At 32.2% G+C, this 24,427-nt stretch overlaps 1 long non-coding RNA gene across 1 annotated transcript; it reads left to right on the forward strand.

Moving 5' to 3' along the window:
• The first annotated feature begins 605 nt into the window (after positions 1–605).
• On the forward strand, positions 606–14,843 carry LOC129296109 (uncharacterized). Its single transcript, XR_008589694.1, has 3 exons — positions 606–697; positions 12,500–12,815; positions 14,474–14,843. It is a non-coding gene; the product is annotated as an uncharacterized LOC129296109 (long non-coding RNA).
• The last annotated feature ends 9,584 nt before the right edge of the window (positions 14,844–24,427 follow it).

Here is a 24,427-nt window from a genome sequence, read left to right on the forward strand (position 1 = left end):
TTTCATCTTATAAAAGCTGATTTAAAAGTTTGGGGAAAATTACAAGAAATGGCCCAACATTTTTTATTATTGCACAAAAGCCCGGGTCAACTTTGGTAATTTTTCCTATAGTTAAAAATCAAATAAAACTAAACTTTTGCTTAGTAAAATTCAAACTCTGGACCTCTATCAAATTATTCTAAATTTTAATTTAATTATAGATATTTTATTTTATTTTTATTTATTTTTTTAAATAAATTTGAGTTTTAAAATTTTTAGGATGTTACACCACGCTTGCTATTTGTTCTCATAAAGCCCTCCTAAATCTAAACTTAAAATTCATTATTTTTATATTATTTTTTTAAAAGCATTCTACCTAGTCATACTATTGCTTGAAATTTTTATATTTTATGAACATTATAAATTTTGATAAATTGTTTTGTCCTATTAACATTGTTCAAATTCATGATTGTATCATTGAGAAAATGTATTGTTTATTATTATTCGTTTTAGTTAATGGTTCATTATTTCAAAATTTTTAAATTAAATTTATTCATTAAGGTCTTTATATATTTATATACATATATATAATTGGAACGCTATTGACCAGTAATTTCTTTGGTTTTAGATAGTGTAGCTAACTCTACGCCTTCAGCGGATCATTAAGAGGCCATTTGCCTTTTTGGGAAAGAGAAGTCATATTGCGATTATTGTTTTGGTAAAATTATGTATTGTATTTTGTAATCATAACTTAGTATTTCACATATACCATAGTTAGCTCCTAATCTTATTTTGTTATTATGTAAATTGCTAGAAAGGAGCTAGTCTCTTTGTTGGTCTGGTTGATAGGTGCTATTATTGTTGTGAAAATTTTAAGAGGTTTGAGTTATAGGGGAAATTTTGTCAAAATTTTTATAAAATATTTAAGACTTTACAAACTTTATTATTATATATAACTTACATATATTAATATTTTAACATAATTTCTAGTTATTAAGGCTTATGGAATATGAATTTTCCTCATATTCCATGATGGCCATTGTAACACTTGCCCCGAGTGTTATCCAAAAATCACACAATTCAAATAAACTAAGTGTGGTTAAGGAATTAATCCTAAAACCAACTTAGGAAACAAATCATTTAAATCACTAAACAAATATACAATTGCAAAGTAAACATTTAAAGCCTTTGAAAAAAATTTATAGGTTCTACCCATAGCACGCGGAAGCAAGCTAGATGAAAGTGAAATAAAAAGATGCTGTCATGACAGCATTTAAATTGCTGTCATAACAGCCCTCCCAGGTCAACTTCTGGGAGGCGCCGTTCCGCCATCCGACCTCCGATCGAAGTGATTTTAAAGCTCACACGTCACCTTCAAAGGGTACTATAAGTATACCAAATTTCAAAAACATCCAACAGTCAGATTAAAAATTGGACATGTTATAAATTTGGTTACTTTTGCTGTCATGATAGCTAAAAAGCTGTCATGACAGCACTTCCGGACCAACTTCCGGAGTGCACCACTTCATCATCCGACCTCCGATCGGAGTGATTCCAAAGCCCACATGTCACTTTTAAAGAATACTATTAGTATACTAAATTTTGAAAAGATCCAACGGACGGATTGAATTTTATGCAGGTTATAACATCAACACTGTAGCTATCATGACAGCAATTTAATGCTGTCATGATAGCACCTCCAGACCAAATTCCGGAGTGCATCGTTTCTCCGTTCGATATCCGATCGATGTGATTCTAAATCCCACACGAAGCTTATAAAAGGTTTTACTTGTGACCCAAATTTTAGAGAAATCCAACGGTCGGATTAAGATTTGGACACCCGGATGCAAAAGTGCAGTTTTTTGGTAAAAACCATTTTCAAAATTGTCCAAATCTCATCCTAATGGTCACAAACCTGTGGGAACACTTTGGACACATCAAATAAGACTAAAAACACCTGATAGAATATTCAAATGATGGAAAAATCCCATATATCAAAATTTGACCACCCGGGTGCCATTTCCCAAAATGGACCCTAAACCCCCAAAATGCACAAATCATACAAGAGTGGTCACAAATCAATCTAAATACCATGTATTTATATAAATACATATGCTAAACATTTTCACTTGGCTCAGAGCTCCTTGTGGGGCCCACGCATCCACTCTCTCTATCCAAGGTGTATGTTTGCCCATAGGACACCATTTACAATGCAACCACTTTGCATTTGCTTATAAAATCACATATATATCAAAATAAATATCTGATTATAATAGAAACTTGGTCTACTAATTAAATCCATCAAAACTACACACCATAACCAAGTTTCCTAGCCACAAGTCTGCAAACAGACAAAAATTCATACACAAGCACACAATCCACACATATTCACACACATATACATAATCATATCCTACTGGCACCCTAATCTTAAATACATTACAATATATTTGCTCAAAAGAAAGGGGTTGCAGTTCTTTACAAATCACAAGCAAACCCCTAGCTTTGTTTCTTTCCCCGTCCACCACTGGATCCTTCGCCTGGACCTAGAATATTGAAAAGAAAGGGGTGAGACAACCACAGTCTCAGTAACAGTGAAATCTACATTGATTATTACAAAGTAAGCCATAATCAAATAAACGAATAATAAATTCAACATAGTATATAATTTAGCCATTTAAAATGCATGAATGCATGACCTAGGCCGGTATGGCCTTTCATGACCAACAGAATGCCTCCTAGCACTCTTTAACTTGCAGGTAAATCTTATACCTACTTGTACCTCCACAGGCATAAAACATAATCTAAGGCATGATCTAATCCACCGAACCGCCTATGCCCCTTCGACGTGAATCCTGAGCAGTCAAAGCTAACTCCCTCCCAGAGCCAGCCCGACTTACTCTCCATGTGAGGGCTACCTTGGCCTAGGCACTCAACCTCACACTTCATATGTCGGATTCCCTCCCCCACTGAGAGGTGTCGAACACTCAATACACTAACCACTTTAGTGCACTGAGCCCACAATACGTAAGACAACACTGAGTACTGACAGTGTGCCATAGAATATCAAAAATCCACACCTTCTCATTGGTGAACTCCCACCGAGATCATGCCTTTTACTCTTGTCTACCTTTCCTGAGTATTGACCATTCAACACTCTAAAGTAGTATAATATTTATAAATCTCATTTCCATAAAAACATTGTTATTAAACAATTAGAAAACATATTTGCACTATAATCAAAGTAGTACCCCATAACCCCTTATAAAGCACATTTATTCTTTTAAAACATGTAATGCATGATAACTAGTAATATTTATTCAAAAATAGCTAAAACAAAGTAATAAGAAATATAAATTCCCCTGTTACCTCAACCCTTTGGTACCAAAAGGGTTCCCCTTGTACAAAATAGGGCTCAGCTTGTTCCTTACTTCTCAATAAGTTCCACCAACAATTTTCTACAACATATAAGTGATCCACATCACTTATCATGACAAATAGTATTAATGAAGACTATAACTCATACCACACAATTTAGGTCAATGAGTCATAATCCACCCTAATGGTCCATATATTAAACCAACCATTCACATAGTATCACTTAATCACCAAAACCATTTATTAGCCATCACTAGGCTAATTTTCAATTTATATAATTTTTTAATCAATTAAAAACCTTTACTTAGTGCCACCAACTTTCACCATTAGCCCTTATAATGAAAACCAAACCTTAATTTAAATCTTATTGGGCTCAAATAGCAAAATTATAACTAAATCAATAGGCTTAAATCATTGAGGAGGAAGAACCCAATTTCTCAAGGTTTATTTTGTGCCCAAAACACCTCTTTTCATCCAATTATTCACTCAAAATATTATATCACTATATAGAAACTCAAAACATGCTCCCTAGGATCCAAAGAAACAAAAGCTTACAAGAATAAAGCCTTTAGGATCAAAATCTAAAAATCTCCTCTTCCAAAAATTGAAGAAAATCAAGAGAAAGGGAAGAGGATTGAAGTAGGGAGTTTACCTATCATTTAGCCGAGCTCGCAACGGTCGCAAAGACTCCTAGATCCAAGCCTAATTCCCTCCCTTTCTCTTCTCTTTTTCCTCTCTCTCTCTCTCCCGTTTGTGCGTTTCTTTCCTTGCTCATTTTCTCTACGTTTCTAGTCTGTTTTGCTGTTTAAAATTGATGCTAAAACATTTTGGGGCAAATTACAAGAAAGGACCCAACATTTTTTATTATTGCACAAAAGCCCGAGTCAACTTTGGTAATTTTTTCCATAGTTAAAAATCAAATAAAACTAAACTTTTGCTTAGTAAAATTCAAACTTTGAGCCTCTATTAAATTATTCTAAATTTTAATTTAATTATAGATATTTTATTTTATTTTTAAAATAAATTTGAGTCTTAAAATTTTTAGGATGTTACATTCTCTGACTCAATGGTACCAGGTTCAGCCTCAACTTCGCTATGTAGGAGAGGTTGGAGGATCGAACCTGAGAAGGCTCCCTTAGCGCAGTGGGTGCGGGGAATAACTCCTGAACTATCAGGAGGAAAGCCGGCTGGGTTGCCGCGAGGTGGTTACGGCCCAGTCCACCACTCGCAGCAGTGGGCTCGGGGGGGTGTGACTATTACAGCCATACCCTTAGTTTTGGAATGTGACACAATATTAAATGGTTTTCCAAAATAACTGTATAATATTGTGATCAATTTTTTTTCCTATTCTTTTTACGTTTTTATTAGCCCTCTTGCATTGAACATTTATAAAATACAATTCCAGCACCCAAAACAAAATTTCAACATCTAACAATAATTCTATACATGAAATTTACATTATGAATTCTTACACAAATTATATAAAATTTGATGTTGTTTGTAACTTAAAACAATTAATGGCCAAAATAAAGCTCTAAATCCCAAAAAGTTAGTAAAGTATACCTATATCTATGTCAACTTTAAATATATACTTATATGATGTATTTCTTCACTATTACTGGTTGTTATAGCTAAACCATGTTTGAAAAATACTGCGTGCTAACTCTTCAAGGACTTCTTTCATTTAAGCCTTAGTATATATGTCACAGTAAGTGTCCTCGTAGTACTAATCAATGCAAAAACAACAACAAATTAAATTCATGTTAATTAATAAAAATAATATAATGATTATAATATTAACAATATACATACATTGTCTGAAAGAGTTCTTGCAGGAGGATGTTGGATTATATACTTCATAAACTTCATGACAGCATACCCACAATCCTTGGCTTTGTCATGTTGTTTTGGGCATTACAATCACACAATGGATAAAAAAAACTAATCAATGACATAACATGACTTATAATTATGTTACTAACATAATTAATGATAATTAAATATGTATACCTTGATAACTATCTATGATGTCAACCATCTGTGATGTCTAAGGTACACATTCTTCATAACATGTTGCAACCTCACAGAATGTGTCTTCTTATAAATAAAGTATCCAAATTGTCCTTTGATGCTATAACCTGATAGATTTCCATATATTGAAAAGTCATTGATTATATTGAAAAGCATAGCTTCAAATTAAATATCTCTTCTTTGTGGGCATCATATATCTCCACACCCATCTCCCACAATAGCTTCAAGTCTTTAAGTAGTGGTTCCAAAACATCTATGTCATTCCCGGGTTGCTTAGGTCTCGAGATTAGCAATGATAATATGATATACTTTCACTTCATGCAAAGCTAGGCCGGAAGGTTATAAATAACCATCATCATAGGCCATGTACTGTAAGTACTACTTAGCATCCCATGTGGGTTCATCCTATCAGTAGATAATGCGAGGTATAAGTTCCTATCTTCTTTTTTAAACTCAAGGTACTTATGATCGAACCTTGTTCATTTAGGAGAATCAGTTAGATGGCAAACCTTGTCATCTTTAATCTTCCTACTTGCATGCCATGTTAAATTATTTGTCTCTTCGCATATGCTATACAAGCGCCTAAATCTTAGAATAATAGAAAAATATCACATTGCCTTCTCTACACTCTTCCCATTCTGCTTATAGCATGATGCCTTACACTTAAGATAATGGCTTAGCTTTTCATCTTCATTCCTAAACTATATGCAATCGTTATCGCAAGTATGTATCTTCTTATAACTCAGGCCAATTGTGCGTAATACCTTTTTGACATCATATAGCCGGCTTGGGAGCTTATTATTCTTTGATAGCATTAGTTTCATTAAAGAAAGCAAGCTTGAGAAGCTCATATCACTCCACCCACTTGTAACTTTCAAGTTGTATAATTTCAGCACAGTAAACAATAGAGTGAACTCAATACACCTTTTGTACAATGGTGTCTCCGCATCAGTTTTCAACCTTTCCAACTTCTCTAGAAAATTCTCGAGTTTCCCTTCCATCTCATTGGCTAATTCTTCGAGATAGTGGTTGGTCTCATATACACTTGTGTTGGAGTCTAGTGATAATGAACAACTTTTCACATGCCCTTAGCTTTTATTGTTCACATAATCAGGTATCTCTCCATGCTTTACCCAACATTTGTAACTGTAATCAATTTCATACTTAAACAAGTGGAGTTCACATGTTTCAAGAGAAACTGACTTCACATTACCATAGCTTAAACAAGGGTAAATAATTTAGTCACGATCTTTTACATTATTTATTGCAAATTTAACGAAGTCTGCCACTCAATCCCAATATTCTTTAGATAAACGATTGACAGACATCCACTCATTATCCATGATGCCTTTATTTAATAAATATGGTAAAGATAGAAAAATATTTAGTGATGTCACACCCCAAAATTTGAGAGTGACCGGCATGAGATGTGAACTATTTCACACATTCCCATAAGCCTTAAATGGTAAAGTCATTCCATTTCTAAAATTAGATCAAATTTATATAGAAATTATAATACTTTTTGACACTAACAATTATAATAAAGTTTCAACATGTTCATAAAAATTTTGACAAAACCTTCCCTGTAAATAAGATCTCTCAAAATTTTTACAATACATTGATGCAATCAAAATATCAAATAAATCAAGCGTTTAGCTCCTTCTAGGCGACAGACAGCATATATATAAAAATAAAAGTCCTAGTTATAGCTTATGTGGATTCAAAAAATAAAATAAAATAAGATACATAAACATTTATAATTACATTAAAAGAAAAATTTCAATCAATCCTCCACCTATCTATAAATGCTCAAGGATTGGCAAGATCAATGTTAGCAAAGATATATGAGACCAAAAATAATTTTTCAGTGAATAACATTTTAACAATAAATAATAGAACATAAATAAAATGGAAAGTTTGAAATAGCTATGTAAGTTAAAGAGACAAAATTTTTGTAAAAATTTAATAAATTTCATAATAAAATGGCTCTATAAAATTTTAAATAAAATTTCAAATCATTGAACTATCATAGCAAATGATAATATCACTTGATTTCAAGAAAGCACATAAATAAAATAAATATTTATAAACAAATTACTAAATAAAAACTAATGGAATATAAAATTATCAAATGATTAGATTCATGATTATAGGGACTTACCAGAACAATTAATAAATGTGGACACACAGTCCGTGAGGGTAAATAATCAAACGTAGCTTATGTCACAAAAACAAACATGGACACACAGTTCATAAGGGTAAGTAACCAAACGCAGTTTGAGCTATGAAACAAATGTGGACACATAGTCCATGAGGGTAATGCTAACCAAACGCAACTTGAAGCCACGAAAGCCAACACGAGTACGAGGCCCACGAATAACAAATATGAGAACAAAGTTCATGAAAATCAAACTAGCTAGTCATTGACCATGACACACTAAGGGTTAACGGAACTGACATTAGCAACTAGTGCTTTGTAATAAGTCTCTTTTAAATTTATTTTCAAACATGTGAGAAAATCATCACTTTCAAAATAAATTTTTTATTTTTAATATCAAATTTGCATGAATCATTTTTTTCGTAGCAATTCAATAATTTTTAGAATGAAATTTCATAATTAGAATCCAAACTTGTATTTACTGATTAACTAAAATAATCAATTCTAGTAAAATAATTTCATGAAATAAAGTAATTTAATTAACAAAATATCTAATAATCACATTGTTGTTGTAAAAAAAATTTGCATAAAAATGTAATATTTTAATAAAGAAAATTTTATTAAAATATTAGTTGGGATGCTATTCACTTACTTGTAATATCTTCAAAGCTCAAAATTCATTTTTACAACTCCAATCGAGCTACCTTCCTTACAATATAAAGTATAATAAGATTTTAATGCACTTTACTTTTGAATCAATAAGTCTCTTTTAAGAGAATCCATTCAACAAAATTTATAAAAAAAAACTTTGAAATTTTAACAACAACATAAAAGTTTTTCCTTAGGCTTTTTACACGACATCTAATGTATGACATTCCAAACCATTGAATAAATATATAACCTTTAATTTTCTTGACCAACCATTTCCAAACATCCAAGTATGACTTCTAAATTGATAATATACCTTATACACTCTTCAACCTTATAATTCTCAATAATTTTAGAACTTAGTTAAGATCTCAATAATTCCTTTAACGAACTCCTTTGCAAAAGTCCAATTTAGATTTATAGATAATAATGTTTAAGCAATATCATTTATGTCACTAATTTCCACCTTAATGATTTAGCCATATCAACCTGTTTACGTGATATAACATTTTCTCTTCAGTACATTGTTTTCAACCATACAATTAGAATTTTCTAACCTACCATATTTTATCCAACACTTTATTAATAACCATTCTATCCCCAAGAATTTAAAGTTACATACAAATTTATAATAATCAAATTCCTTTAATTTGTAACCTACGAGCTAAATTTATGGATCAATAACACTTAAACTAATGTATTTGTCACAATAACTAATAAAATTTTATAAATCTAAGATATTCAAGCAAAACTCTCCTAGAGGCATTTCATTGAACACTTATCATCCATTAATTCTTAAACTAACACCAAACCTCTTACCTTTAAATTTCATCTCATACAAATCACAAAATTGATATTGAACTCAATCAACCAACCCAATTCTAATTCCTTAACAGGAAAAAAAATTCAATTGGACCTTAAAGAAAATTAAATCTTATTCCTCTTCTTTAACATAAGCACAAGTGCATTTATCTACCAAAAATCACACTCCTAGAACTAAATTTTCAGCTTGTTTAGGTCCTATTACTCCTCCTATTTATGCATAGCAACAAGAAAAAATAAGCCACAACTTAGCCATATAACACACTCACATATTCAATGAGAAAAATAAGACCCCAAACACCCATCTCAATCAGCAAAGTTAGCAGCAGGGTGAGGAAATTAACTAAGCAAAAATAGAGGATCAAACTGACATAGCCATAGCTACCCACACTTGAACACAGTGGTGACATCAAACCAAGAAGAAACAAGGGAAGCCATCACATGGTCAAAGACGAGCAAAGGAGGAAGAAGATCTCAAACCCATAATAGTACTCGTAACAGCAGCAGACCAACGGAGGGGAAGAAGGATGAGCTCTACTCATCATCACCTAGATGATGCTGAAGGAGGGAGAAGAAGGAACCGATGGTGAAACCTAAACAAAGAGCAAGTAGATCGACTTGAATAGATTTCTTGCAGCAGCAAACTCTGATGATCTGAACACCTACATCGGCAACCTTGAAGACTGAAGAGGAAGGATGGAGAATGTCATGGACATGCTAGAATTGAAGAAGAGCAGAGGTGATGGTTTTGGATCTTTTAAAGGAGAAGAAAAAAAAAGACGCGGTGCATGCGTATCTGACTAAGAGAGAACATAATTCTAAACTTTATGAAATTGCAACAATTACAAGAGAGAGCCCAAAATTTCTTCTAATAACATAATAGACATGGGTACTTTGGTAATTTTTCCATAATTTTAAACTAAATAAAATTAATTTATTACTAAAATATTAAAATTAAAACTTTGGACCTTCAAATAAGCTATTAGCATAAGTTCTATTAACTTACCCCTCTCCATTTTCGATAAAACTAATTTAAAGAAAATATAAATTAGGAGAAATTTTTTTTGGGTCATTACAAGTGAGTCATAAGTTGTCCATATAAAAAAAAATTGTCTAAATATTTGAAATTATCTACAACAATACCAAGCTGATTGATTCTTAGTTTAATTACTTTTAAATTGAAGTAGGAGGTAATTAGTTCCACTATCTTCACATTCTATTTAAGTTTAATTTGTGAGGGAGATTGATTTTGCACTAGTTATTTATTTATTTTAGTTGTTGTTGTTAATTAGGTTGATTTTTTCTACGCAAAGGTTAATATAATAGCTTAAAATTGGTGTTTCTCAAGGCTTATCTCCAATTCTATCGCTAGTTATATAAATACTTTTCAACTAATGCCATAATCATACTTAAACTTATGTTTCCATCGCTCTCTCCCCCTTCTCTCTCTCTCTCTCTCTCTCCTCACTCTCAAAAGCTTGCATTCAGTTTTTTTATACAAACACAACTAAATTTCCTTATTTTTAACTCTTAATTATAGTTCCTTGAAGTTACAAAAGGGACAAACTTCACCTGCTAATTATAACATGTAAATCCAATAAATTTACACTAAAACTTCATATCAAACACCTTATGTGCAACAATGAATGCACCAATGAATACCCAAAAAAAAATCATCACACTTCTTACTCTTAAATTCTCAGACCCCAGCTTCCAAACATCTTTATAAATTTAAATCCAATACGACACAACCTAAATCCTTCATGCACCAAAACAAATAGACTAGACATGGGAAACCAAACATGCTACTAACACACAAGAACATAGCAGCAAAGAAAGAGAGTTTATAGCATACTCGGACACAAGATTGTGCAAGAGGAAGAAGTGCGAAACAAGCTCACACACCACACCTGCACAGCAGCATCAAGATCAAGTGAGGAAGATTCCAACGATGTAAAGAAAGAAGGATTGAAGCTCTATGCACTCACTGTCACTGAAGTGTCAATGGAACAAGCAAAAAGAAGAGAAGGACGAAACATGACAAGAAAGGGAGAAAAAGAGTGTGTCACACCCACGGCAGTGGCACAGACAAAGGAGGAAGAAGATTCTGACATGCCCATGGTCACTGATGATGAACACGAAGGTGGAGGAAGATGAACGAAGGGGAACTCTCAATTATGCACAACAAAAAAAAGGGAACGAATATGAAAATACAAATACAAATATGTGATGGAGTTGTTTTAATCTCTATATTTGTCAAAATAGTCTTAAAAAAAACTAATTAAATACCATATCTAGAACAATTACAAAAGTAGGGAATCATAAATCCAGAACACTAGTAACAACATAAGGTATAAACAATGTCAATAAGCCTTCTTCCTCTTTGGTTTGTCATTTTCCATGTTTTCTTACTACCTTTTGCTTTCCTCTTCCCTTATCCTTGTTTTCACCAGCATAAATCCTATGTTCAGATCAAACTATATCACATTTTAGGTACAGAAGATAACTTGTAAATCCCATATTTGGACTTGTAACTTAGAGATCTCACTTATAAATGCTTTAAGTTGACTTCTTGTTCCAAGAGGTTTATAAGGTGAAAAATAGTAAAGAAAACTATTTTCATATGCACAAACCATGTGTTCAAATCCAACAGTTTAACATGTAAACTACATAAAAAGACTGTTAAGTTACTAATTTTGACTTAGAAGTCGGAAATATTTCACTTGTAATTGCCATTACTTTTAAATACTTGGAGATTATGAAGGTTTAACCCAAATTGGTCTAGAATCATAAACAACTTGCATGTAAAAATAGCATAATCACTTGCAAATTATCCCTAGAAGTCAGCTTTTCCATACAACATTTAAATTAAACAACACTTTATGTGGATTGTCACATGCTAATTTTTAAAAATAAATGAACCATTGCTACAAAACATTTAATAAAAATAAATATAGCACTTGCTATGAAATGGTCACCTACTCAATTATCAATTACAGGCACTCCCAATCCTCAACTGATCTCATTAATTTTTTAAAAAAATTATAGTTCTTCATATTTTATTATATATTTATGGGAGTTATTTATTTTTATAAAAAATTATTATCATTATAATTATTGGTTTAATTTTTTTTATTCACATGTTGATAATGTGATGAGATGAGAGTGAATTTTTAAAAAATCATGCAATTTAAATTGAGGTGTAAAATTATTTTCTACAAGGAACAATTAAAAAAAAATTTAAACTAATGTATATGGATATAATAGTAAATTGGTTATTACCTTTCCTCCTAAATCAACTAAAGGATTATTAAAAACTCCTCCCCTCCCCTATAATAAAACCAAACAAGGTAATATTAAAACCCTCCCCTATAACATCCTCAATTTTAAATCAAATTAATTAAGCTTAAATAGACTAATTAAGTGTATTGGTCAGGTGTGTGGCTAGAGAGGTCTAACGGGTGTATTTGGTTTCTATTTCAGCTTTAAATGCTGGTCCAAAGGAGAATCAAGTTACCCAAGAATGTAAGAGAAAGAATTTATGAAGAAAGTGATTCTATGCCACATACCGTAGTGCATGTGTGACAACACACACGCTTGGGAGAGGCTCTCTGTGCCATGCACCTTGACTCATTGTGCATTCACCCATGACATATGGTCAGATTTTTACTGTATTAAGTTGCAAAACTGAAGCAAAAGAGAGGAGAAAAACGAAGGGAATTGAGAGAGACGAAAGAGCTAAGCTTGGGCTTGAAGAAACTGACTTATAAGAGTAATTTAAAACTCATAAACACTAAAGGTAAGCTTCCTTACTTAAATATTTATCTCTTCTTCCATTTTCTTGATGGTAAAAGTTAGGGTTGATTGATAATGGTGATTTTCGATCCATAGAGGCTATGAGTCCAAACCCATTTACTTAAATAAAGTTAATGGGAGTTGATTAAGCTAAGTAAATTTGGTATTTATGATAATTGTTAGTTGGAGGACATTAAATATTCAAAATTCTCATAAATATGGTAGTTGGGAATAATGTGGTTTCATTAATGACCATTTAAGAGCTTAATATTATTAATGAGGGTTAAAGGAAGCTAAGAAGCCTTATGGGTACTTTTACATGAGTCAAGAATAAATCTTGAGTATTAAGAAATGTTGAAGTGTTAGTGAAAAATAGCTTAAATATGGATATTGATGTTTTTCATGGTAAATGCTTATAGAGTAACTACCTTTGACACCATTTAAGCTTCTTGAAAGTTTTAGGAGTAATTGAGGGGGTGAAACCTTTGACCTCTCAAAGGTTTGAGGTAATAGGGGAAATTCTATCTTATGCTTTTGTGTGTTTATTAGTTTATGGATTTATAATTGATTGAAATGTGTAAATTAAAATGAAATGCAAGTATGGCTTGATTTGTTAGAAAATCCACTAAATTGATTTTGTGAGTTTTATGCCTTGTGATGTGAAATTCTTTAAGAATAATATCGGTGGATTTTCATATTGTGTTTATTAGGATTTCAATGAATTTGTGATTTGAGAAGTAACATGAATCTTTTTTTATAAGAAGTTCAATGACGTTTAAACTAGTGGAGTTTAATGACTTTGAAAGTGTGAGGTACAGTGATTGTGAAATTAGAGTTCAATGACTTATTTGATTTGAAGTTCCATGAAAATGTGTTTAAGAAGTCTAATGATTTGTGTAATGATGAAGTTTAATCAAATGGATAATGTGAAGTTTTATGAATTGTATAAAGTGTAAATTATGGGATGAATATGCATTGCATGATCTTGAGAGGCGAGAGTTCGCCTAGAAAGAGGAGTAGATGATAAAATCCACGTGGTAAGGCCCCATCTATATGATGGTTTGTCCAGATTGATTATATCTATATTGTCCCACTTGTTCAATGAGGGACTGTCCCATTCGTTTAATGAGAAACTCAAACTTAGTTAGCTGTCCACTGGTTCAACGAGAAAGCTAGTTTAAGGTGTATGACACCCTATAGTGTGAGAAAAGGGGGAAAACATATTCTATAAGTGAGTTAGGTGTGCCTTAGCTAGCTAATCCCCTCACAAGTGTTTAGGTTAGGGAAGTCATGGAATATAGACTATCCCATTATATTATCGTTCACAAATAAGGGAGGTGTGGTTATGCATGTAGTGAGTAAGGGCACATGGTTATCTGCATTGTGACCCTGATAATGATAATCGTGAGTGAGTCTTAATTACTTCTGATTACCTGTCAATGACTTGTATGACCAACTCTCTTAATATGGAAATTTTTATAAGCATTATTTTCCCAATTTGCTACTTGAAAATGTGGATGTATATTCTTAAATGTTTTACCTGGTCTGAAGAATTATTTATATGCCACTTGCATTTTAAACTAATTAACATGCATTAGTATAGGTCAGTCGAGCCTTGGTTACTGAGTGTTTGTACTCACTCCATTATCTTCAATATGATAGGAAATAGCTCAAGAAGTGTGGACAGAGGATAACATCCAAAGGCTTAGGACTGCGATCCTATTATAGTAGGCCTCTTTATTTTGAGTATTTATATGTGTATGTGTATGTCAATTTCAATTGTCAATTAGTAATTCTCATTTAATCCTTACTTGCATTATGTAAATTGTAAATTGTAAGTGTATTTTAGGCCCTAGGGAGTGAGTTGATGATATATGTTATTTGTGATAGGGCCAACATACTAATGCAAGTAAGAGCAGAGCATATTATGAGATAATTATAAAGTGACTTGATGAAAATTGTGGTAAACTCTCCCTTGTATGCTTTTGAGATTAAGGGATTGAGTAGTGAAATTTGATCTGTGAGTATTTCATGTGATATGGTGCATTGCATGAGTTAGTCTTAATAATTTGTATGTGATCAAATTGGTGTCCATGGCTATTGGTATTTTGGCAAATGGTTTGGATATTTGATTTTGTGAAAATTGTTCAAAAAGTATAAGTTTTGAAAAGTGTGTCCAATTTTTAATTTAGAAAGAATTTGAGTCTATAACCAATACCATTAATTATAGCTTAGAAAGAGCTTTCTGTAGATACCTAGTTAGTGTCAATCGAACGTTAGACAAAGATTTGGGGCATGTTAGAAGTTACCCCTAATGCTGTCAAGTTAACAGTAGAATTTATTATCAAAATTCGTGCAATTGTGCCGCGATGCATGGTACTATGAACCACGGTGTGTGTCATAAAGGCAAACATGCTGTGGCGCATGTTCCATGAGCCATGGCGCACACCTCAAAATTTTTCAGAAATTTTCTTATTTCAAATTCTTAAATAAATGCACTCATTTATATAATAATGCCATGCTTCTGCATATTTATGAAACTCTTATTTATCTAATTGTATGACTTTGAAAATGATTTTAGTTTTGTAAAATTAGTATCTACATTTTGTTAACTATGAAACTTGGTATTATGTTAATCATTATAATCCTATTTCCTATTTACTTGAGAGTTGGAGTAATTATGGGATTAGAAGAAGGAGAATATTACATCTCCTCCATCACCTCCTCTCCCTTTCCCTCGAACCAAACACACCTAAAGCATTCTCATACCTACTTGAAAGCAGCTACATATGAAGAATCTTGGTAACCCTTCTATAGGTCGAATAATAAATGCTCCCATAGATTTTTTTTCTTTCTTGGTAGTAGTGTCATCATAAGATCCTTCCATTCTTATTCTCTCTTCTAGAAATCTTACTAATTATTTACAAAAACATAAATATTAAGGTGATATATATTGTTTCCTAAAAATTATCCACTGGTCACACATATTTTTATCTTTTATCTTTAGAATATTAATATATTTTAAAAAAGTTAAAGTAATTGAACTTCTTTGACAAGCTCTTATACGTATTCTTAAGCAAAAAGGATTTATTGGGTTGAATTAAAGGATTAAACCCAACAATTTCACGAGAAACTATTTGTTGCAAATATTGGCTCTCAAGCATTAAAATAGCTCATTGTAATATTACCCCTCAGCTAATGTCTAATGGACATTAACACTAGTCATTAACTATAATTTAACTTTAGGTTGAAATAAATTATTTTTATTACTAAAGTATTCATAAAATAGTGACTAGCACTTTAAGGTGGAGCAATTGTTATTGCTACTTTTTTCTCAACGAAACTAGAGACATCGTGTTTAAGGTATTACATGTTTTGCTAACTAGGTATTTAATAGTAAAAAAAAATCTATCAACCCAAATTACCAATCATTGTCACCATTTATATATATATATATATATACCATGACTTGATGTTATTTCCATATAAGTTTTGGTTAAGAAAATGAGGATGAAGTGGATGTCATTCATCGTGATAAAACAAAAACAAAAAAAAAAAAAAACATTTTCCAACCCACTAACTTTAAATTGATGGTATTGCCGCTGTAGATGATATGTGTGTGTGTGTGTATGTGTGTGTGTGTCTTAGTGGCAAAGTTAGAATCGTAGGTTAGAAGAGGTAAATTTATTTAAATATATATTAATAATTGAAAAATTAATTTAATGATTAAAAATAAATTAATAATTCATGCCTTATAAATTTTCTCTATGATAGTTTCATGCATGTTTTGGGTCCTTGAATAATTAGTTCATTGTCATTTAAGACTCAAATAAGATTAAAATTTAAAATATCAAGACATGGGGGTGCAAAATATGAGAAAGACACTACTATAAAAAAAGGCCTTTTACACCGATTAAAAAAGGCTTTTTACACCAGTTCCACAACCAGTGTAAAATGTCTTGACTTTCTACACCGGTTATTGAACTAGTGTAAAAATGTTTGTTTTTACACCGCTTAAAACACCATTAAGTCATTTAAGAGATGAGAACCCTAAAAAAAAAGCTGTGAGGGGAACTTTCTACACCGGTTACATGAAAATCGGTGTAGAAAGTTACACTTTTTATATTGCTTACACCAACAATCGGTGTAGAAATTTCTCTTTCTACACTAGTTGCATGAAAAATCGATGTGGAAAGTGATACTTTCTACATCAATTGTTGCAACAACTGGTGTAGAAAGTATCACTTTCTACACTGGTTAATGCAACAACCGGTGTAGAAAGTATTTTTTTTTAATATTCCATTCATTTTCTTTCCCAACCTCCCTATAAACATGAAAATCACTAGTACAAGATAATCTACAATTGTAACAAAACATCATATATTTATAATTTAATCCCCTATAATATTTATGTATGTAAAAGCCATTTCAAACAAACCAGTAACAATTAAATTACAAATTGTTCCATATCAACAAACCATTAATTGAATCTAAAACATGATAACTCTTGAACTCACAAGTTTGTGAGTTTTAAAAATCCTTCCGCCCAACAAGTGCAAATCTCCTTTATTTCATCGAACGATAAAGGATCAGTATTGTCAAACATCTGTATTCAAAACCAAAAAATCATAATTGGTTACATGTAAGTATATATATAAAAAATAATGGGTAAAAACATGATTACCTCTTTAGAAAACTTAGTAGTCCTAAGAGTGATGATATTGATCAAGTGTGACATCATGTAGTAATTGCATTCAACACTGAGCTTGGGTTGCCTTTGATTCTGTATGGAAGAACATATAATTAGTCTTATATATGATAATAGGTTCGTTCAACTTGATAAATCAAAACTACCTTCGGCATTATCCATGCAGGTTCCTTCAATTGGAATGGTTTCTTTCTTCTTTCATGGTTTGATAAGTCATCATCGCTCTAGTTAAAAAAAAATATACAATAGGAGTTATTATCTTATATGGTTTGATAGTAATGTAAACATTACAAAAACAAAAGTAACTTATGTGTTCATTGTTTTTTTTATCTCCTTTCCTGGCTTGCTATGGGTAGAGTACAAAAACAAAATATGGTTCAACTTCGGACAAAGAATGATCAATTGCCAATGATCCCTATAAAATATAAAATGAATTGATTATCCAACAACAAGAAAAGCTTATAAATCAATAATTTAAAATTGTTTCTTACAAGTCAACATGTGGTGCCAAGTAGCATTCCTAATTGCCTTCACTCAATCTTATCCGAAGATACTCAGCTTTGATTTCATCATCATTCCCAACATTTTGGATATGTTGGGGGCAAACAAAGCCAAATTTATGGCTTTTGCCCAATGAGGTGCAAAGGTGATAAAGATACCTGTAACAATCAATTATCATATCAATATCAAGAGTTGAAATTAATAATTAGATATTAATAAAAAATACTTACATGAGAAACACATGCATCATTTGACAGGTAACTCTATCTCATCAATAATCGCACTAAATCTTCCCTTTCAATATAGACATTCAACTTTTCCTTACCTAAAACTATTGGATCAATCGGCAATGTCAAATTATTAAAGTTTTCAACATATGCTAGTAAAGATAAATGTTGTAAAGGAGGCATGTGACTTTTAGGATGTGGTGGCCATAGCAACATCTTTTGATAGACCACTATGCTAAATAATAAAAAAATAGTTTAAAATAGTATAAGAATTAATAAAAATACAAGTAACAAATAAGAATAATAAGAATTTGTTATACCTCATCAACATTAAAAAGATTAATGAGCTTTTTTGGCCATAAAACAAAATTTTTGAGGGCTTCACCCACAGTTTTGACCTCGTCGGTAGGGAATGGGAAAAGGCACCATCATCTTTCGATTCTTCAATTGTGACTCTCACTTGATCATCTTTTATTGGTTGGTGGTGGATGGTTGGCCCTAAATTGTAAAGTCTACCATATGTTACCAATCACCAATGAGGATCCTTAATATAATTTACAAGGCTTATTCGCTTCGATTTCAGAATTGTTTGATACATTTGGCACAACACAACTCCCTTTTGTACTTTGGCCACATGTAGGAGATTCTTGGGTTGCTTGAGTGCTAATGTTTTGTCATAAAGAGCTCATCATAGTCATCATCTCCTCTTTTAGTGCTGTGATTTTTACATGAAATGTAGCTTTTATCTACTCCAGCAAGTCTTGCACCACATTTTTGGTGTACATTCCAGGTGGGATATGTGAAGGCGCTCCAAAGTAGTCCCTAATGCCCACTCCCCATCCAAGTCCTCTAGCACGCCGTGGATGCTCCCCTTTTCTAGTAGTAACAATGAGTATATCATTCCTTCCTTCTGGAATGAAGGTGCCTTGGGCTTGTTGTTCTTTAAGAGAATCTTATAACATACAAATAATAAACATGATTAATAATTAAAATAATTTATACTATAATTTATGAAAATAAAATTTAAAATTACTTACAATCTTCTCGGCAACTATACGTGCCTTTTCACTTGTGTAGGCTCCTTGCTTTTTGCATGATTGATGTGCATCCCTCCATTTATCTTCACGAAAGATGGGAAAAAGTGGCCTTGTAATGATAGAAGGATCGGACTGAGCTAGTTCTTCAAGCTTTCTCTTCTTTTCTTTCATCATCTCTTCCTCTCGCTTGTCATAACCCCTACGAGACAATGTGTGTGGACAATCATTCTTCTTAGCTAGCTCTTGTGCCTTTTCCCTTCTTTCCTGTTGATAAAAACAATAACAATTGGCATTCTTGTACAATTCAAAAGAACTATAGTGAATACTAAAAAACAATAGACTAACTAGAGCTTCTGGAGTTGTTTGCATTCTATAGAATTCCCTTTAAGTCTCCTCATTAAGGAACGGGTAATCAGTAAGAGGATTAGGAGGAGTCTCCCCCTCTTTTAACTTAACATGAATATATCTATTGGCTAGACTAGTTTTGAACTGCTTCTAGCGTCCCTCATAATATTGAATTACAGTCCTTCTCAGTGCAGCACTAGGAGGAACATTAAATATAAGTTGTAATCCTAATGCATTAGTGATATGCACAATATAATTTAAAAAGTTTCATAAGTCAATAAGTTTATTGTAATGTACATACTGATATACTGTCCCATATCTGCTCCTTCACCGTTTCAGGTACATCATACTAATCCTTTATAGTGATGCTTGGCATGCTACATGGAAGGAGAGCCAGATAACTATTATACTTGCTTTTATTAGGTCCAGTTGCTCTCCAATTTCCCTTAAACTAAATAGGCACCCTCTGCTCATTACTCCTGCGCAAGGTCAACCCCTTCATTCGTGTGCCACATCTACCCTTCTTTGAAGATTGACTCTTGTTGCTAGGATTGTTGTGAATAGATTGATCATCTTGTGTGCACTGGGAAGGATCTTGTATGGATTGGGTAGGATCTTATATGGATTGGGCAGGATCCTGAGCCATATTCCTACATAATGAAGTCAATAAATAATGTAAGTGTACATAAATTGAACATAAACAATTATAATAATAACTCAAAAAATAACTAACTTTTGCAATAGATTTATATAGGAACATCCTCCCATATCCCCTCATGATGATCATGTCTTGTGGCATGCACATTATCAACTTAATCTTCTTCATTTAATTTAAGTAGCCTTACTGAGAAAGGAGTCTCAGAAATATCCAATTTTACTTCTTGACTTTTATCACCATCAATTGCTTTTTTGCCTTGTAAAACCATGAACAAATCTTTACTTGCAGGATCAGTGACATAAAAAACTTATTTCGCATGGCATGCCATAATAAAGGGCTCCTCCCCATAACTTAATTTGTTAAGATTAACCAGTGTAAATCCTAACTTATCTGCTTGAACAACATTACTATTTTCAATCCATTTGCATTTGAAAATAAGCACTTTAAACTTAGTAAAGTCAACCTCCCAAATCTCTTTAATGATCCCATAATAAGGAATGGTTGCCAACTTAGGCTTTTTGATCTTTTGAACTTGTAAAGTGCATAGATTCAGTTACCATCATGACCCTACTATTTTACACAGTACTCTTATCATCAAGGAACTTTGTATAGAAGGAAAAACCATTAATATCATATCCACTCCAACATATGACATCAAAATTAGGCTCATGTAAAATCCACTTAATTGTCTTAGACACATTACCATCATGCTCTGCCTTTCTTTTGAACCATACTAAGAAAGTCTTGTTATGCTTGACTAATAACCTTTGTTCACTCAATCGACCATATTTTGCCCTTACAATTTCTTTATGCTCAAGTATGTAATTTTGAACTTCATCAATATTATTCAAGATATACAAATGTGCTTGTAGCACTTCATCATGACCCATGCTTCCTACATTTATCCCACATGTAGCCTTATCGAAAAGCCTCCCTTCATGATGAGATTTAAGAAGCCCAATGGCTTCTGCTTTTGGCAAGTAGTATGAACAAAACTTTATAGCTTCTTCAATAACATATTTTTTAACAATCAATGCTTCAGGTCAACTTGGATTCTTCACATATCCTTTTAAGATTTTCATGTATCTCTCAAATGGGAACATCTAATGTAAGTAAACAGGATCACACAACCTTATCTCTCTCACTAAATGAACAATAAGATGTACTATGATATCAAAAAAAAAAAGAACAAATTGCATCTCTAGTTGGGACAAGATAATGTATGCCTCTTTTTCCAATTCATCTAATTTTTTAGGGTCAATGACTTTGCTACATATATAGCATTAAAAAAGAAGCACAATCTAGTTATAGTTTGTCTCATATCATCTTTCATTATGCCTCGAATTGCAAGTGGTAGAAGTTGTTGCATTAAGGTATGATAGTTATAGGACTTTAAGCTTATTAATTTCAAATCTTTCATTGAAATAAGTCTTCTAACATTTGAAGAATACCCTTGAGGCACTTTCACACCATTCAAACATTCACAAAAACTCCTTTTTTTTCCATTCCTCAATAATGTATGAGAGGTTGGGAGACAATAAGTTTGTTTACCTTCTGACCTTGGGTGTAATGCATAAAGTATTCCTAATTCAACTAAATCTAATCTTACATTAACACCATCCTTAGTCTTGCCTTGTATGTTAAGAAGAGTTCCAGTAATGCTATCACACACATTTTTCTCCACATGTATGACATCAATACAGTGTCTCATATTAAGATTGTGCCAATATGGAAGATTAAAGAAGATAGACCTCTTTTTCCATATATTTTTTCCTCTTGTACTCTTTTGAGTTTTACTAAAGAGAACATTAATATCTTTCATCCGTTGATATACTTAGTCTCCAGTCAATGCCTTTAGAGAATTTCCATACTCCTGTTGGCCAATGAAAGCTTTTTTAATCTACAATAAGGGTGATTCTGTTCAAGAAATCTTCAATGGCCTATATAAACTGTCTTCCTCCTATGTTGAAGTTGATAATGACACGTGGCTTCTTCACAAATAGGACATGCTTTATGTCCATTAATACTATATGCAGATAAGTTTTCATATGCAGGAAAGTTATTTATGGTGTAAAAGAGCATTGCATGCATTTTAAAAAGTTTCTTTCGATTTGTATCATACACTTCTACTCCTACCTCCCACAACTTTTTCAGGTCTTCAATCAAAGGTGCTAGGCAAATATCAATGTCATTTCTCGACTGTTTTGGGCTTGAAATTAATATAGATAACATCATATACTTGCATTTCATACAAAAATGAGGGGATAGGTTGTAAATCACTAAGAGCACAGGCCATGAACTATATGTATTGTTGAGACTAGCATAGGGATTCATTCTATCAATTGAAAGTCCAAGCCTGAGGTTTCTTGGTTCATTGCCAAAATCAAGAATAATTTATCAATCTTCTTCCATTGTAGAGAATCAGCTGAATGATGAAGCTTATTATCAAAGATCCTTTCATCCGTATGCCACCTCAAGTTCTTCGCATCCTTTGCATTAGCAAACAAGTACTTAAACCTTATTATAATGGGAAGATACCTTAATACCTTTGTCGGAGACCCCTTCTTATTGTATCGTGGTGCCGCACATTTAGGACATTTGTCCTCTCCTTCAAACTCTCTTTTGTATAATATGTAATCATTGGGGCAAGCATGTATCTTCTCGTACTCCATGCCTATTAGACATAATATTTTTTACATCATAATTATGATCCAATAGTTTATTACCTTCTGGAAGCACATCCTTCAACAACTGAAGCAAGTCAGTGAAATTCTTGTCAGTCAATCCACTTTGTGCTTTAAAGTGGACCAATATAACCACTGCTAACAATAATGTATATTTCAGGCACCCCTGATATAGAGGCTTCTCTGCATCACTATACAATGCTTCAATCACATGTGATTGTTCAAATGTCTCTACTCCAATGTCACAAATCAGGTGCTCTATATGATTACTCATATCCACATCATCATGAACTTCATTCACTTTCTCTTGTTGGGATGCATTTGACTTTCCTAACACTTCACCATGGTATATCCAATGAGTGTAACTCTTGCAGATCCCATCACAAATAAGATTCTCCTTTATTTATGGAGCACTTAGTCGCCTCAGATTTAGACAATTTACGCAAGGGCAATGATGTGTAATACTTTTAGGAGAATTTATTTGAGCAAATTCTAAAAACTCATTCACCCCATTATCATATTCATCACTCAATTTTTTAGCATTTATCCAATTATGATTCATCATTTATAAATTGCCTAAGAGGGAAGGTATGAAAAAAAATTCACATTAAGGAATAGCACAAAAATTTGATAGACTATCCCCTAATAGTTGGACCTTTCCATAATTTTATATTGACAATCACAACATTTAAATTTAAAAACATAAAAAGTAACAACAACAAACCTATGACAAATAATTAATTGAGTAGAGAGATTGTAAAATATATAAATCCTTATCACAAAATAAAACAACTCTACTTTTAATAAACATAAGAAATGATCATTGGTCAATTCAATGCTAAGTTCACTAGTATATTTATTAGTTTATTTTACCAATTATGCAGCTCTTGTCTTATTCTTCTTATTGCTCTGTTTGTTCAATCAAATAAATTAGTTTAATATATGGCCAATTCACTAATTTTTTTCAGTTTGATTAGAATAGTGTTGAATATAGCATATTGCATTAAAAATAAAGGCCTTTAAAAGTTTTCTTGGTAGCTTTCATTTCTACATAACAAAAATTTTCACTCTGATTGCTTGAGATTCATATCCACTTCGCACAATTTCGTTAATTTCATATTCTCAAATCATCACTTTCACCTCAGCTAGGAGCTCTTGATACATTAAAAAACTGGTCCTTATTACACAATCTAGTTAACTAAGGTAAAATTGATGATTTGAGAATATGAAGTTAATGATTTTAATGCATGTTTTCAAAGAAAAATTGGTCCCTATTACACAATCTAGTTAGCTCATTTTGATTCACAAGCATGACATGGGCATGGATTTAATTATGATAAGAAATCTTTTGTGGTTGCTTAAAGAATTGGTTGGCACTATGCCCTTCATCTATATAAACAAGTACACTGGGATGTGATTTAACTATAAAATAGAATGAAAAAATGACATCATAAAT

This window comes from Prosopis cineraria, unplaced genomic scaffold (assembly GCF_029017545.1).
Source record: "Prosopis cineraria cultivar Desert tree isolate PC_DT_omini unplaced genomic scaffold, ASM2901754v1 PC258, whole genome shotgun sequence".
In the NCBI taxonomy this organism is placed as follows: domain Eukaryota; kingdom Viridiplantae; phylum Streptophyta; class Magnoliopsida; order Fabales; family Fabaceae; genus Prosopis; species Prosopis cineraria.